The following is a 16,069-nucleotide window of genomic DNA, read 5'->3' as shown; positions in this document are numbered from 1 at the left end:
TCCCCCAAGTTACAGGCGTCATCTCACCCGGCTGCCCCGCATCAGATTCCGGTAACAAGTTTCAGTATTACTAACCAAACAGCTGTGGATGCAAGTATCCATGATCCATGATAGGACTGGCAATCTGCTGTAATGACGCATAGAATTTAGGAAAGCACCTAACTTACTATCACCAACTCATTATGAAAGATGTAGTTCAGGGGCCTGTGCCGTGGCTCACTTAGTTAATCCTCCGCCTGTGGCACCAACATCCCATATGGGCGCCGGTTCTAGTCCGGTTGCTCCTCTTCCAGTACAGCTCTCTGCTGTGGCCTGGGAGGGCAGAGGAGGATGGCCCAAGTGCTTGGGCACCTGTACTCGCATGGGAGACCAGGAGAAAGCTCCTGGCTCCTGGCTTCGGATCGGCGCAGCTCCAGCCATAGCAGCCATTTGGGGAGTGAACCAGCAGAAGGAAGACCTTTCTCTGTCTCTCTCTCTCACTGTCTATATCTCTACCTGTCAAATAAAAATAAAATAAAATAAAATAAACATACAGTTCAGAAACAGGCAGAAGAAAGAGATGCACAGGACAAGGAATGAGGTTAGGAGTGACACAGAGCTTCCACACCCTGCCTGGACAGTCCACCCTCCCAATGCCTTGATGTGTTCACTCACTGCAATTTTCCCCAAACTCCATTATGTACGGGTTTGTATAGAGATTCCATGACACAGGCAAAACTGATTAAAGCATTGGTCATTGGTGATTGAACTCAATCCAGCCCCCATGTCAGAGATGGGACTGACTGTTCCAACCACTAATCGCATGCTTGGTTTCCCTGGCCACGAGTCTCCATTCTGAAGCTCTCTAAGGGGTAAGCACCCCCTCGTTAGCATAGACTCAGGTATGGTTTAAGGGGGGGTTGCCATAAAAAACAAAAGCTGTTCCTCTCACTCAGAAAATTGCAATGATTTTAGAAATTTCATGCCAGGAACCAGGGACAAAGGTCAAATATTCTTTTTCTTACACCACGCTACCTCTATGTTTCAAAGTTGTGAGAACGTATGTCATGTGCTCCATGGCTAGTCTCCATATAGACATCTCTGAAGAGCTGGCCCAGAAGAAAGGCAACCCATCTCTGTGCTGATCAAGATACACAGAATCGCAAGAGGCCCAAGAAGAAATGTCTCCTTGCACAAAGGATGGATATTTTATTTCAAGGTTTCAGACAAATCTATTCTGAACTATCCTAACAGAACTGCCACAATAGTAGTGAATCTGGGTGTTGAGTGTGTCCAAAATCTTTATCTATATCCTGTAGAATCCAATGTAGATATGGAGGCTGGGAACAGGATCCAACACTCAGAGGTGGGAACAGGGAGTCTGCAAAACAGAAGTGCCCCTAACACAAGGAGGCCTGGGGATTCAAGGTGAAGTTACCGGGAGGCAGGGGAGCTATAATTAATACAAAAACCGAAGAGGACACTGGGCTCTGACCAGGGCAGGCACGGATGTGTGGAGTCTTGTGAGGATGAGGGCAGCCTGTATCTGGCACAGCCTCAGCACCTGCTACTGTGACTGCACACAGACAATTCTCATTAATTATTTATTGAAGGAACGACTGGTTATTGGAATGCATGAATAAGCCGACGAAGGGAAGGTTGCGAGTTTGCTTGTAAACAGGGACCCGGTTTTTGTCTTGGGGAGAATCTTGCATTCTAGCCACCGCAACAGCTACAGCAGGAGAACCCAGACATTAGCATCCTGTTCTTGACAAATCAGTCCTGAGGACCAAGGGAAGCCTAAACTTGGCCTTCAGCAGGCCTGGCTGGGTGGAGCCCATGACTGCGAAGACTAGGTCGGCAAGGCCAAGGTGGTTGAATGGTACGGCACAGTAGCGAACATTCCCATTTGTTGTTCATAATACTGGCAGAGTTTTTTTTTTTTTTTTAAGTGTAATTATGAAAAATGACAAAGAAGCTGAAGAAACAGCCACTTATAGGTACTGACATTAAGAATATAAGTTAGCAGTACCCTAAAAAACAAAGAAAGATCCAAGCGATTCCATTTTTGCTATCTTCCCTAGAGATAAGCTTGCATAGGCGCTGCATCATTGTTTACTTGAGTTGAAAACCTAAAAACAGCTGAACATCCATCAAGAAGCAGATCGTGGGACAGGCATTGAGTGTAGCACTAAAGATGCTGGTTAAGAGGCCCACAGCCTACATCAGAGTACCTGGGTGCGACTCACAGCTCCAGCTCCTGACTCTAACATCCTGCTATTGCAAACCCTGGGAGGCAGTAGCATTGGCTCAAAGTGATTGGATTCCTGTCACCCATAAGGGAGTGGGTGAAGGCCCAGCTTCCAGCTTTTGGCCTAACCCAGTCCCAGCCATCGTGGGCCTCTGGGAAGTGAACCAGCACATAGGAGCACCCTCTCTTTGTCTCCCCCACTCTCAATAAATATTAAAAATGAAGAAGGAGGATAGGGACAGGCGTTGGATTAAGGTGCCTCTGGGGATGCCTGCATGTGTATCAAAGTGCAGTTCAAGCCCTGACACCTGCACTGTGGCCCCAGCTTCCTGTGAATGCACTCTGCAAGGCAGCAGACAATGCCTCAAGTGCTTGGGTCCTGGAATCCACATGGAGGACCCGGAAGGGGTTCCTGGCTCCTGGCTTCATTCTGGATTGACCTTGGTTATTGTGGGCATTTGGGGAGTGAATCAGCGGATCTTTCTCTATGCTTTGCAAGTAGATGAAAATAAACAAGTATTTTCTTAAAAGGAAAGAAATAGCTAAACAAAATAAAATGGAATACAATGTAGCCATGAAATAGAATACTTTCAAACAAAAATGTAATATTTTGAATGAGAAAGTAGTTAGAAGAATGATACTATTGATTGTTTATTAAAATATTATTTACTATTATATATTTAGCACAAGGATGCTATTTATTTCATGAATATGATATTTCCCAAGATGATTATAATGACTGAGTCTGAGTATGGGACAAAGACACAGGGATTGGGTTGGTGATCAAAGATCTTAGCTTTGTGTGGACAGCAATCAGGCTTTGTAGGAGAATGAGCACACACGGTGCAGTGTAGATAGCTATTGGGTAGCTGTGTGGTCTTCAACGTCAGATACCGCAGTCCAAGTCCTGGCTTCCCTACTCGCCAGCTGTGTGACCCTGCACACACGCCCTAACCTCTCTGTGCCCCGTTCCCTCCCCTGCGATAGGATGATAATGATAATACCACCTCCTGGGGCAAGGGAAAGATCCAGCACTTCAATCATTGCCTAGCGCATACAGTAAGTCGGGGGTTAGCTATTAATATTGCGTGTTACTCATCTCATAGAACTAAAATCAATTTAAAATATCACTCAGGAAGCGAGGGAAGGGAAGAAGAAAGGCAGGCAGGCTCGCATGGCTGTGAAAACGTGGAAGCGAAGACGGGGCTTTGATCTGGAGAGAGTGTTTACAAAACAAAACATCCTCTTGTAACGTCTTGAATGTCATCTTCTCCCTGGCGATGTCGGGTAATTATCACGGCTGGGAGCTATTTCTTCAACACGTACCCCGTCAGGATGTGGCAGCCCCGAGAGTTCAGAGACAGGGGAACGTCTTTCTCTCTCTCTCTCTTCTCTTTTCTTCTTAACATCATCTAAATTTAACAAGCCCATTAAAGTGAATGTTTCAATAGGCAGTGTTGAACCGATTACAATCTCTAATAAATCCTGCTTCCAAAGAGGGCTTCAAGACACCAGCAAGGAGCCAAAATCCTACGACATCCACCCGGCTTGTGCCAAGATCCTGTGGGAGCCGGAGGCGGGGACCCCCTTCCAGCTGCAGCCACAAGGGGGAAAGCTGTCATTATCAGTCCCCCTGATGGCTTCCTAATGATGCATGAATTCTGGGGTCCAGCTTCCTCCCTCCCTCCCTCCATTCCCTTCTTTCCTTCCTTCCTTCCTTCCTTCCTTCCTTCCTTCCTTCCTTCCTTCCATCCATCCATCACAGCAGAGCAAGATGTCGACAATGGAGAGGCCAGACCTCGCTGTTCTGAGTCCTGCCCTGTACGGTCACAGACTTCTCATTCCCATCTGGGCTTCCAGGTGGGATCTGGGACATTAGATGACTTGTTCTTGGTTTGCTCAGCTGTAAGGCAAAGCTATTTTTTTTTAAATTTTTTTTTAAAGATTTATTTATTTTTACTTGAAAGTCAAGAGTTACACAGAGAGAGAAGGAGAGGCAGAGAGAGAGAGGTCTTCCATCCTCTGGTTCACTCCCCAATTGGGCGCAATGGCCGGGGCTGAGCCTATCCAAAGCCAGGAGCCAGGAGCTTCTTCCAGGTCTCCCACGTGGGTGCAGGAGCCCAAGCACTTGGGCCATCTTCTACTGCTTTCCCGGACCATAGTAGAGAGCTGGATCTGAAGTAGAGCAGCCGGGACTCGAACCTGCGCCCATATGAGATGCTGATGCTGCAGGCGGTGGCTTTACCTGCTACGCCACAGTGCCGGCCCCTTAAAAAATCTTTTTAATTGTACATATCTATGGGCACCGTGTGATAGCTTGACAAGGCTAGGATTTTGCTTTGCTCTTTTGCTGATCCATGTTTATGTCTTTGAATGGAGACAGGCAGAGAGAGAGAGAGAGAGAGAGAGAGAGAGAGAGAGAGAGAAAGCGCACGAGAGAGAAAGCGCACACTCCCGTCCACTGGTTCACTCTCTAAATGGCCATACTGGCCAGGGCTGGACTAGATCTAAGGCAGGAGCCCAGTACTCAATCTGGATCTCCCATGTGAGTGACAAAGACCCAATACTGAATCCATCACCTGCTGTGTCCACAGTGCACACTAGCAGAGAGTTAGAATTTGGAGCGGAACCAGCACTTATTATTAGCATTACTACTATGGTGGAATACGGATGTCCCAAGTAGTTGACTTAGCCTCTGTGCCAAACGCAGGTCCCAGCCTCTTCTTCCACGACCACAGTTCCCAAGTCCCGTTCTTGCTAAGTGACTTGGGGACGGGAAGTGTTCCCATGGAAATGAACTCTGAATACACAGCCTTCTGCTCCCCGTGGGCCTGCGTCTTGTTTGTGGTGCCTGTGCCTTGCGAGAGGGAGGCCCTGACTCCCGAGTGGCGGGTGGGGGATCCTCCCCGTGCTGGAAAGGCTCTTCCTGGTAGGAGGCATAAGCACCCTGCAGACCGGGGGAAGAGTGGTGGGAGCCGACCTGAGGGCCCTGGCTGTCGCCTAGGGAGGTGTGCATCTCCTAGGTGGCCTGCTCACCCTGGCGAAGCAGCCAACCATCGCCGTGCAGCCCAGCCACCAGCCTCTGGGCGTGGGTTCTCCTGCCCTGGATGCGTCTTTCTCTGATCCTATGCAGTCTCCCTTGGGTGTCTGCCTCCCCACCTCTGGCATTTCTGTCTCACGGGGACACTTTTGCTCCTCCTTTCGCGTCCACAGCTCACTCCGTCTCTGCTTTCTTTCAGTCTCTGAAATGGACTGACCTTTGTGGCTACGGCTTGCATGGCTGTCAGAGATAGCTGGGGCTTTTGAAGATCCAAAGTGCACAGCCAGATAAAAGAAAGGGAACCACGGGCGGCCTGTGGGAGTCCCAGGGCACAGAACGCGCCCAGAGGGAGCCACCCCCTGACCACCGGCAGCCTTCAGTGCCTTGGGTGGGGGAATCGCCCAGGGGTGGCTGGGGAGGCACTGGCTCTCCCGGAGAAGGGGAGGAAGCCTGAGAGCTTTGCATCATCTATGTTCTGCTTCCTATCTGTGGGCTGCTTACAAAGAGTTCAGGGAGGTCGCACTATGGGATGGGCCGATGGCCTCTCACCCCTCTGCTTCCCAGGGAAATCAGGTTGATCGTGGGCATTTCTTGGAACATGAGCTCGGACATAAATGCAAAGCAGAAAGGCCTGAAGATGTACGGCGCGTTCCTGCGGCTGGCAGGAATCCTTGCCCCTCTCCCATGCTGCACAGCAACAGCCCGGCTGAGTTGCAGATGAGAGCGTACCGGCTAAGGCCCCTCCTGAGCACAGAGCTTTCATTGTACTTCAGGATCTTGCGTGATGCTTGGCCCACAGACTGGAGAAATAGGCATGTTTTATGCATTTATTTATTTATTGGACAGACAGAGTGACAGAGAGAAAGAAGAGAGAGAGAGAGAGAGAGAGAGAGAGAGAGAGAGAGAGAGAGAGAGAGAGAAGGAGGAAGATCTTCTACTGGTTCACTCCCCAGATGGCCACAACAGTGGGGGCTGGGCCAGGCCCAAGTCAGGAGCCAGGACCCCATCTGGGTCTCCCACATGGGGGTAGGAGCCCAGGTACTTGGGCCATCATCCACTGCCTTCACAGGTGCATTAGCAGGGAGCTGGATTAGAATTAGGGCACCCTGGACTCAAACTGACACTCTGATATGGGATGCCAGCATTGCAAGTGGCTGTTTAACCCACTGTCCCACAATGCCAGTCCCCAAATAGACATTCTCTAAATTTCTGAAAGATGTAGACCCCCAAAGAGAACCAGAAGGAGGTCTCAACCCAAGCAGGAGACTGGATACCAGCCCACCTCCTATCGCCATCCCCACCTGGGGCTGTGTCCTACTCCCTCTCCAGTTTTTCTTCAGAAAATGCAGAATGCTACTCGACAAACTCAACAAATGAGAAAAATGGCTGCTTGGCTGTTTAATTCATCTACAATGATTGCCTTATCAAATATAGATGGAAACCTTAAGCTTAGAGGAAGTTACGAGACACCTGCTAAAGCATTCTTGAAGTACAACAGTGAGCTTTCCATGGTACACTGTGGTAGGCAGGCAAAGTGTACCCAGAATGCTCCACGTTCTGATCCCCTACAACCTGTGAATACGCTGATGTACACAGCAAATGTGATCAAGCAAAGGGTTTGGGGATGTGGAGTTGACCTTGGGTTATCCATGTGAGCCTAATGTCATCCTAACGGTTCTCTCCAGAGAGGCACCAGCAAGGTCAGGGTGAGAGAAGGAGACTTGAGGCTGGACACAGAAGCTGGAGGGCTGTGGGACCACTCAGAGGGATGAGGCTGGACACAGAAACTGGAGGGCTGTGGGACTACCCACGGGGATGAGGCTGGACACAGAAGCTGGAGAGATGAGGGACCACCCATGGGGAAGTGCAGGCAGCCCCTGGAAAAGCCAGGGCAAGCTTCCTGCAGGAGGTGTGTGATGGCTCTGCCACCTCATCTCAGGACTCCTGACACCCAGAACTACAAGGTCATGTATGAACTGTGAAGTGCATGGTGATTTATGGCAGCAGCAGGAGGAAGCAAACGCAACAGCTGGCTTCTCATGTCCCCCTGCCAGATAACCGCTCCTCCCCATTTTGTGTGTGTGTGTGTTTTCTTTCATCCATGGGCAAACATGTAGGACAGAGACATAGTGCATACACAGACAGACACACAGATACCATGGATAATACACATGCCCTATATATAAACCATAAGAGATGCCAAGTACATGCATGCAGGCGTGTGTGTGTATCTGTTTAGTTTCACACCAAGACAAAACGCATCCGTCTTTCTACACTTCCTGGTGTTTCCTAATCCTCTATACTGGAGACCTTTCCCTGTCCGTGCACACAGACACTCTTTGTTCCTTAAAACAACCAGATGTTTAAAGAAAATATGGAGGCCGGCGACGCGGCTCACTAGGCTAATCCTCCGCCTGCGGCGCCGGCACCCCGGGTTCTAGTCCCGGTCGGGGCTCCGGATTCTGTCCCGGTTGCTCCTCTTCCAGTCCAGCTCTCTGCTGTGGCCAGGAGTGCAGTGAAGGATGGCCCAAGTGCTTGGGCCATGCACCTGCATGGCTCCTGGCTTTGGACCAGCGTGGTGCACCAGCCGCAGTGCACCAGCCGCAGTGCACCGTCCACAGCAGCCATTGGAGGGTGAAGCAACGGCAAAGGACGACCTTTCTCTCTGTCTCTCTCTCTCACTGTACACTCTGCCTGTCAAAAAGAAAGAAAGAAAGAGAGAGAGAGAGAGAGAGAGAGAGAGAGAGAGAGAGAAAGAAAGATATGGGAAAACCCCAGCGAGATTTCCCGGGACTCCATGTGTCTTGCTTTCTGATTCCCAGCGGCTGGGTGGGACGAGCGCCACTTGCTCCCTGATGTGCACCTCCTTCGGGTCCCTGAAGTCATTCATAGCAAAGTGAGCTGTGGTGACAGGGCAGAATGCTGTCTCGGTTCTGATACCGCCTGCTTCCCTCTGCCTCCCTCCCATGCCCAGTGCTCCCTTCTCACAGAAGGAAGGACGCATGTGGTGCCTGGACACAGTACGTTTGTCTCCTACCTCTACTTGTTCCATCTGGAAATTATTAGCTCTGAAACCCAGCAGTCCTGGGTTCAAATCCAGATGAACACTGTGTCGGAGTTCATTTTGAATTGAAATCTCGAGTACGCGGGTTTCCTGCCTTCCTGGTGTTGAAGATGAAATTGAATGCAATGTTAGGAACACTGTGTCTGGCCCAGTGTTGCGCGGAGGGGGAACCCCACATGGCAGGTTTGATGATCCATGGGGAGGGCTCACAGAACTGAGAAAAGCCATTTTCCTCACAGTCGTGGTTTATTACGGCAAAGGACACACGTTGAAATCAACCCAAGAAAAATACCCAGAGGTCAGTGTATTCTTTATGCACTTCCAGCTGTGCCTCCCCCATGGGGTCTCCCAGCCCCCAAGTAACAAGTGACAGCCATGAGGTTCACCAGAGCTTGCATGTCCAGGGCTTTCTCTGGGCGTCAGCCATGGAGGCAAGGCAGCTCCCACGTGACCCCAGGGCCATGATCACTCAGGATCCAGCCCCACCCCCAGAGTGATGTTAAATCGCTACAGTGTAGCTCAAAGTCCAGGCACACAACAAGGAGCCTTCACTGTGACATTGTGAGCATAATGCCTGCCACGGCTTAAGGACCTTAGGAGCATGAAAGCACTCTTCTGAGGCAGGATTTTCTCCTCACAGGCCAGGATGAGCAGGCCCAGGCTTAAACCCTCAAGATGTGCAAGGGTTGGGCAGCCCAGGCCAGCTGAGTGGGCCCCTGAGCACACCAAGCCAATCAGAGCTTGTTTCCCTGCCCACAAACCTGCCTCTTTCCTGACCCATGCAAGATCCAAAACTAAGCTGCCAATAAGAGCTCCGTCTTGGTGCTGAGCACTCGCTCAACAGCGTCCTATGTGACCTCTACAATAGGTCGCAGCGACAGAAGTCACACCCAGAGAGGCTGAGTAATTCACTTACCATCACCTTGCAAGGGCACACAGGAGCGGGCTCTGGCGACAGAGTCCGTGCCGCCACCAGCTCTCCTCTCCCGCGTTTACTAACCAGAGACAACTGGTGTGGCGCGTTTGCCCCAACGCCTAGCAAGTTCGTGTCATTTCCCATCTTCTTTATGTTAATTAATTTTTCAGATGTATTTTTTATTTTGTTTGAAAGGCAGAGAAACAAAGAGAGAGAGAGAGAGAGAAGCAGAGACAGCAACAGAAACAGAGATCTTCCATGTGCTGGTTCACTCCCCAAACAGCCGCAACAGCGAAGGCTGGACCAGGGTGAAGCCAGGAGCCCAGACCTCCATCCGGGTCTCCCACGTGGGTGGCAGGGACCCAGGGACTTGGGCCATGCCCTACTGCCTTCCCAGATGCACTGGCAGGGAGCTGGACTGGAAGTGGGGAAGCCAGCAGTAGAAACTGACCTGTGATTTGGGAGCCGGTGTTGCAGGCAGACGCTGACCCCACCGTGCCACAATGCTAGGCCCTCTCATCTTTTTTAAGATTTTAAAAATGTATTTGAAAACCAGACTTTTAGAGCATAAGAGAGAGACAGAGACATAGAGAGGGAGAGAGATCTTTCATCCCCTGGTTTACTCCCCAAATGGCTGCAACACGCAGAGCTGGGCCAGTCTGGAGCCAAGAGCCTCCTCCAGGTCTCCCACATGGGTACAGGGGCCCAAGGACTTGGAACATCTTCCACAGTGTTTCCAGGCACATTGGCAGGGAGCTGGCTTTAAAGTGAAGCAGCCAGGACTGGAATTGGAGTCCATATGAGATGCAGGTGAGATGACAATGCAGGTGGCAACTTTACCTGCTACACCACAGCACCAGTCCCTCATTTTTTTTTTTTTTGTAATGTCACTTTCTCCAGGAAGAATTCCCTGGATACCCAAGCTTAATTCAAGCTATCTCAGGGCCAGCACTGTGGCATAGCAGGTAAAGCCGCCACCTACAGTGCCGGCATCCCATATGGGTGCCAGTTAGAGTCCTGGCTGCTCCACTTCCGATCCAGCTCTCTACTATGGCCTGGGAAAGCAGTAGAAGATGGCCCAAGGATTTGGGCTCCTGCACCTGAAATCGGACAAGACCCCCTAAAATTTACACTGAAATGTGGCCCCTTAAAGTTCCCTAGAAATGCTATCCGGGGTGCCTTACGATCTCAACACGGGCTTATTACTAAATCCCCGATATTAATAAGCCCGAGAGGGTTCTTGCCTAATATTTAGAGAAGAATTCTAAATACTGGCACAGATAAATGAGGCAGCATGTACGTTTTAAGCTTTTATTTAGTAAGAAAGGTGCATAAGAGAGTGAGAGCTTTATTTAGGAGAGAGAAGTGAATGGGGGTTCATACCAAGCACCAGGAACCAGCCACATAGATGAGCATCTAGGCCAGGAAGCCTAGAGCACATGGCCCAAAGGCCATGCGCCCTGGAGGCGCGGGGCTACCGCAAGCCCCCTCCTGACAAGAGGCCAGGGAAGAAGAGCAGACTGGGCCACAATGTGGCCCAGCTTTTTAACACACTTGCAAAGGGAAGTGGTTAATTATCCTGATTGGCTGGTGGGCACCCAGGTGTGGCCAGGTAGGGGGATGAGGACACACAGGGGCATGGCAAAGGTGAGGTCTTCCAGTTCACAAACCTAATCCATTTTAACCTATATGCCTGTCCACTTCACACCCACATGGGAGACACCGAAGGAGCTCCTGGCTCCTGGCTTCAGAGCGGCGCAGCTCTGGCCATTGCAGCCATCTAGGGAATGAAGCAGTGGATGGAAGACTCTCTCTCTCTCTCTCTCTCTCTCTCTCTCTCTCTCTCTCCTCCCTTCTCCTCTCTCTGTATAACTCTGGCTTTCAAGTAGATAAATACATCTTTAAAAAAAAAAAAAAAACTACACTTGATCTTAGCCAAAAAATCGATGCCATTTAGGAAGAATAGTGTTCAAAAGAGATCCAATCACTTGAAACTCGGTATCTTCAAGGAAATGAATGGCCTAATGAAGGGAAATAGTTAGTCACCGTCTGGAAAGCTAGCAGAACAGGGAGCAATCACTGAAAGCAGAGTAGTGGGTTCAAGTCCGGGCTACTCCACTTGTGATCCAGCTCTCTGCTACCAGCTCTCTGCTATGGCCTGGGAAAGCAGTAGAAGATGGCCCAAATCCTTGGGCCCCTGCACCCACGTGGGAGACCTAGAAGAAGCTCCTGGCTCCTAGCTCCTGGCTCTTGAATATTGGCTCCTGGCTTCTGGCTTCGGATTGGCACAGCTCTGCCCATTGCTGCCAACTGGGGAGTGAACCAGCGGGTGGAAGTCCTCTCTCTCTCTGCCTCTCCTTCTCTCTCTGTGTAACTCTAACTTTCAAATAAATAAACAAACAAATAAATAAATATTTAAAAACAAAAACAAAAACAAAAAAAACTATATTATCCCAGTTGCAAGCAATTCGTACTGAGGACAATCAAGAAGAAATGGTGACTGAGCCACAAGAAGACTCGGGTGCAGTCAGCACCCCCACTCACTGCCAACAGCTGGTAGACCCCACCCCCGCGGTCAGCAGAGTGAGCATGTCTCTCTGCCAGCTGTCAAGGAAGCTCAGCCTGGAAGCCATCCGGAATCCTTCTACGGCTAGGAACCGGGAAACACCTGGAGGTGATGCATTTGCTGAGGGAGAAAGGGCATGGCATTTGTACAGTCTTTTAAATCATTATTTTAAATGTTAAATGTTTAAACTCCTTGGACCCTGGGCCAAATCCCAAATCACTCTATTATTTAAAGCTTTCACAGCAGTGTGTTCTATTGCTTCTCTGAAGTACATAGGAAAACCATAATAGCAATTATTTAAAATTCATAATAGCTGTTTTCCTAATATGTATGGTAAGCTACTTGAAAGCTGGAATAATCTCTAACTTATTCATCATTGTATTTCCAATGTCCAAAACAGCGCCTGGTGCTTGGCAGGCTTTCTGTAAACATTTCAGTGAGTAAATGAAGAAATTAACACAGTGTGGTAAGGGGTGTATTCTCCTTAGGGTGGTTTATTGGTCTCCGGGAGAGCTGGTCACTCTGTCGGGACAGGGGCAGTGGCTTCAAGGTCACCCACACAGGCTCAGCAAGCAGACGTTCATGATTTCAGCCCCTTGCCATGCACACTGCTCGCTCCGGGAGCTTCACGGTGCAGGTTGAGTATCCCTCACCTGAAGTGCTTGGGTTTGGGTTTCCTTTTTCAGCGGTTGGTATATTGCACACACAGAATGAGACATCTTGGGGGTGAGACCCAAGTCTGAACACAAAATTCATTCAGGATTCACCTATACCTTGTGACATACAGGCTGAAGGAAAATGTTTTAGATTTGTTTATTTATTTGAAAGACAGAGAGAGAGAGAGAGAGAGAGAGAGAGAGAGAGAGAGAGAGAATTCCATCCATTGGTTCACTCCCCCTAATAATGGCCAAGGCTGGACCAGGCTGGACCAGGAGCCCAGAACTCCATCCGGGTCTCCCATGTGGGTAGCAAGGACCCAGTCACTTGAGACTTCTGCTGCTTCTTCTCCCAGGTGCGTTAGCAGGGAGCTGGATGGGAAGTGGAGCTGGGACTGGAACAGGTATTCACATGGGATGTTGGTGTCGCCAGCGGTGGCTTAACCCCCCCAGCCACAGCACCGGCTCCTAAAGGACATTTCATACAATATTTCTAGTGCACTTGTGTTTGGACCCTGATTCAGCACTTGAGGTCAGGTCTGGAATTTTCCTCTTGTGCTGTCACATCAGTGCTCACGAGGTTTTGGATTTTTGGATTAGGGATGCTCAGCCTGGACCATTTGTTAGGAAACTGGCGCAGTTTTAGCCAGGTGGCCGCATGGCCCAGCTACCTGAGCCAGGCTCCACCCCCATCCTAATGGGATTCGCTGCTCCTGCTTCCCTGCCCGCCCTCAGGCGAAGTTTTATAAGGGCCTGTTCCTGAACACGCACTCTCTTGGCTCTTGGTCCTTCTCTCTTGGCTCTGCTCTCCTCTCTCCTCTCCTTCTCACTCTTCTCTCCTTGCTAGCTCCTCTCCTCTCTGTTTCTCTCTTTCTCTTTTTTTCCTTCGCTGCCCCTTCACTCCGGTCTGTTGGGTGTTCCCCAATAAACCCTTTCCCTTACTCCAGTGTCCGGTGTGTTTTGCGACGGCCAACATTAATATATAACACCATTTACTTCCTGTCCTTCCAGTTCCTCAGTCTGTAGAAGGGACATAACACAAACACAGGGAGAAAGTTGTCACGGCAGGAATGACCACAGGAGCCCTGTGTGACGTCATCATGCAATATTTGGTGACATCAGTAAGACAGGGGATAGAAAAATACATGCAAGAAGTTTGCAGATTTGCCTAAAGCAGATTTGCAGAGTGTTCACAGTCCCAAGGAGCTTATTTTAGCTGCCTGTGATTAAGTATGGGGGTTCCCAGTACCCATCGGGGAGACCTGCATTGTGTTTTTAGCACCCAGCTGTGGTCTGGCTCAGCCCCAGCTTTTGTGGGCATTTGTGGAAGTGAGGCAGTGGGTGGGAGCTCTCTCTCTCTACATCTGCTTTGCTGCCTTTCAAAAAATAAAATGAATAAGAAAAACATGCTGTAGTGATATTGGATCTTGACTAGAACTCAAACTTCTGTTGGAGTATGTGGTTTAGTTTCTTTATTTCTCCTTTTGAATTCATTTATTTTTGTCTAGTACTGTAGTGGGAATAGCAAGATCATAAAAACAAAGCTTTCAATATAATTGTACTAATATAATTGTTTCCAGTTTGAATTAAAAGTAAGAGAAGATGTTTTTAAAAAGTTATTTATTTATTTGAAAGTCAGAGTTACACAGATAGAAGAGGAGAGGCAGAGAGAGAGAGAGGTCTTCCATCTGCTGGTTCGCTCCCCAAATGGCCCAACTGCCAGGGCTGGCCCAGGCCAAAGCCAGGAGCCAGGAGCTTCATTCAGGTCTCCCGTGTGGGTGCAGGGGCCCAAGCACCTGGGCCACCTTCAGCTGCTTTCCCAGGTACATTAACAGGGAACTGGATCAGAAGTGAGGCAGCAAGGACTTGAACTGGCGCCCACATGGAATGCCAGCATTGCAGGCAGTGGCTTTACCCACTGTGAGGAGTCAGAGAAATTAGTGTTATCTCCGTTCTTTGTCTCACATGGAAGAAGAAATTCCAAGCAGAAGGTAAAGAGATTAAAAAGTATTTATTAGAATCAAGGACCTCCAGCCAGAGGGGGGCGGGTTCCAAGAGAGGAAAGAGCCCAAAAGGCTCTGTAGCATGTAGGTTTTTAAGTACAATTTGGAAGAGAAAAAAAAAAATAAATAACTTGACAATCAGATTGGCCTTCAGTTACCAGGTGGAGCAAAGCCCATCAGAAGGCCTACTTACAATTCTCCATCCAGTCTGGCCTGCTAAGGGTGGGACAGGCAACTTGCCTGCACCAGAAGCTGTGAGCTCTGGAGGAGCTCCCTTGCCATTCTCATGGTAAATTCGGAGATTCCGAAGGAAGGAGGGTGGCCTGTTTGTTCTTGCTAAAGGTAATGTTTTGGGGAAGGAACACCTATTTTACACCCTAAATTCCATTAGGATCCCCTGACTAGCCATTAATCCATCTGACTCCTCCCCCCAGCGCAGCTGAAGTTACTAGAAATAATCGGCAGGTGCAGAAATGGTCCTCGGTCAGTGTCGCAAGGTCCGCCCCTTGGGGAAGGGAGAATGCGTACAGCAGTGCGGCTTTCAGAACCTCTGGGAGCTGGGCCAACCAGGAGCCACCAAGTTGTCGCCCGTCTTTTATTATTTGAATGATCTGAGCTCGGCTGGCTGCATTGTCTCTTTGTTTCAAAGGACAGAAAAGGACTGGGGTGTGAGGAACTGCCCCCAGGGCTCCCCATTTAGATTTAGATGACAAGACCCTTAACCTGGAGGCTGAGCCTGATGCCCTGGAGGGCGGCAACATTAGTGCTCTGGGGAGGAGATGAGCCAGGGCTGTAGAAGTCATGGCCTTGGGCAGCGCTGGGTCCTGTTTCTAACACAGCGACAGTGGCAGCGAAGTCCCTCAGCCCGCCTGTCCTTTCACACTTTCACAGGGCGGGTACGGAGGAATTCAGAAGCAACCTGAAACTCCGACTGTGACACGGCGGCACAGCACTGTGAATTAATGCAGTAGCTGAGTATTTAATGAAAGGGCCTGAACCATGTTCATAGCACACTAGTTTAAATTTGAAAAGGTGGGGCCCATGTTGTAGTGTAGCGGGTAAAGCCGCTGCCTGCAATGCCAGCATCCCATATGGGCACCAGTTCGAGTCCCGGCTGCTCCACTTCCGATCTAGTTCTCTGCTATGGCCTGGGAAAGCAGTGGAAGATGGCCCAAGTCCTTGGGCCCCTGCACCCGTGTGGGAGAGCCGGAAGAAGCTCCTGGCTCCAGGCATTGGACCAGCGCAGCTCCACCTGTTGCAACCATCTGGGGAGTGAACCAGGGGATGGAAAACCTCTCTCTCTGCCTCTCTGTAACTAAAGGACTTGTGGCACCTTTCCCCTTCTCCCATTGCGGCCATCTGGAGAGTGAACCAGCACATGGAAGATCTCTCTCTCTCGCTCTCTCTCTCTCTATAACTCTGACTTTCAAATAAATAAAACTTTTAAAATTAAAACTACAGAATTTAAAAATAAGACTATATGCACACAGACATACATGAGGGGACTTCAAAAAATTCATGGAAAATAGAATTAAAAGATGAGTTTACATTGATGGGAGACTTTTTTTCAATATTTATTTATTATTTTTTGAAA

Source organism: Lepus europaeus, chromosome 21 (genome assembly GCF_033115175.1).
Source record: "Lepus europaeus isolate LE1 chromosome 21, mLepTim1.pri, whole genome shotgun sequence".
NCBI lineage: Eukaryota > Metazoa > Chordata > Mammalia > Lagomorpha > Leporidae > Lepus > Lepus europaeus.
Note: the sequence above shows the minus strand (reverse complement) of the source record.